The sequence below is a fragment of the Galeopterus variegatus genome, unplaced genomic scaffold, assembly GCF_000696425.1.
Source record: "Galeopterus variegatus unplaced genomic scaffold, G_variegatus-3.0.2 Scaffold12181, whole genome shotgun sequence".
Classification (NCBI taxonomy): domain Eukaryota; kingdom Metazoa; phylum Chordata; class Mammalia; order Dermoptera; family Cynocephalidae; genus Galeopterus; species Galeopterus variegatus.
The window spans coordinates 69,191-71,113 of record NW_007738292.1 but is presented as its reverse complement, the minus strand read 5'-3'; the positions used below and the strand labels follow the sequence as shown (position 1 = coordinate 71,113).

The 1,923-nt window shown below is 36.9% G+C and overlaps 1 pseudogene; it reads left to right on the top strand.

The window, feature by feature from the left end:
- LOC103610973 overlaps window positions 1–1,336 on the top strand; it is a 7,386-nt pseudogene extending 6,050 nt beyond the window's left edge.
- The last annotated feature ends 587 nt before the right edge of the window (window positions 1,337–1,923 follow it).

Sequence of the window (1,923 nt, the reverse complement as noted above, 5' to 3'; positions counted from 1 at the left end):
GTCAACAGTTTCCACAGAAACAGTTTCCAGTGTGGAATTATGTGCCTGAGAAGATTAAATTACGACCGAAAAGAACTGGAAAGAAAAAGAGAAGAAAGTCAGAATGAAGTAAAAGATGTGCTTGTTTGGAGCAATGATCGAGTGATTCGCTGGATCCTGTCAATTGGCCTTAAAGAATATGCAAACAATCTTTTAGAGAGTGGCGTTCACGGTGCCCTTCTGGCCTTAGATGAAACCTTTGACTTCAACGCGCTGGCGCTATTGTTACAGATCCCGACGCAGAATACACAGGCTCGTGCTGTCTTAGAAAGAGAATTTAACAACTTTTGGTTATGGGGACTGACAGAAGCTTTGATGAAGACGATGATAAAAGCTTTAGGAGAGCACCCTCATGGAGAAAAAAATTTAGACCAAAGCACATTCGCGGCTTAGCTGCTGGATCAGCAGGGACTCTTCCTGCAAACCTCCGGGTTACTTCTTCTATGTCTTCACCCTCCAAGCAGCCAAAGAAGATGCAGATGGACGGCGGTGTGTCAGTAGCACAGAGGCTGGATTCTGCCACAGTCAACACTTACTCCTCCTGCTAAAGCCTCCTGCTGTTTACCCACACTACTTCTGCAGGTGACCATGCAGCATTTTGAATCCAGCAAAGACTACATTTTAGAATGCAATGGAATCTTTAATCTGTTAATACTTGTTCTATGGACCCTAAGATATTTTATTACAGAGTTTTTAATTAGTGAAAAGTTCATGAATACCATAGAGAAAATATTTTAGAATTTAATATTTCTTATATTTATGTAAACTTATGACTCTGCATTTATATAGTTCCTTACTTTTTCATGTGTATCCAGGCTATAAATATCCTTTCAGATCAATAATTTTAGTTTTTCAAATGACTGTCCAGTAATGCTTATATGTATAAATCCTATGGACAGATATAGGGCTTTTGTAAATTATACATTTATTGTAATTATTATTGTTTAATTTTTTAATGATAAACCATTAAAGAGAAGAAAAAAAATTTTAAAAAATTTCAAAAAAAGTATTAAGTCCAAGAGATTGATTCTTGAATGTAAAGACTAAAAAAGTAATTTCAGAAACCAAATGGAAAGATTAAGATTGTGACATAATCTAAACTCAGGAAGGAGAAAAGCCAGGACATGACCTCCTCTGACAGTCATCTTTGGTGGGTTACAGAGCAAAACTTCTGTCTCCAGGGGAGGTGTGAATCTTGTAAGCACAGGGAGTAGGTGGCCAGGGGCAGAAGCCCAAACCACACAGCCGAGGGGACAACTAGAACCGTGCTGTCCACCTCAGGCACCCTTGGCAATATGCAGAACCACAGTGCATNTGAAGACCATAGAGAAAATATTTTAGAATTTAATGTTTCTTATATTTATGTAAACTTATGACTCTGCATTTATATAGTTACTTACTTTTTCATGTATATCCAGGCTATAAATATCCTTTCAGATCAATAATTTTAGTTTTTCAAATGCATGTCCTGTAATGCTTATATGTATAAATCCTATGGACAAATAAAGGGCTTTTGTAAGTTATACATTTATTGTAATTATTATTGTTTAATTTTTTAATGATAAACCATTAAAGAGAAGAAAAAAAATAAAAAAAATTTTTAAAAAAGTATTAACTCCAAGAGATGATTCTTAAATGTGAAGACTAAAAAAGTAATTTCAGAAACCAAATGGAAAGATTAATATTGTGACATAATCTAAACTCAGGAAGGAGAAAAGCCAGGACATGACCTCCTCTTACAGTCATCTTTTGTGGGTTACAGAGCAAAACTTCTGTCTCAGGGGAGGTGTAAATCTTGTAAGCACAGGGAGTAGGTGGCCAGCGGCAGGAGCCCAAACCAGACAGCCGAGGGGACAACTAGAACTGTGCTGTCCTCCTCAGGCA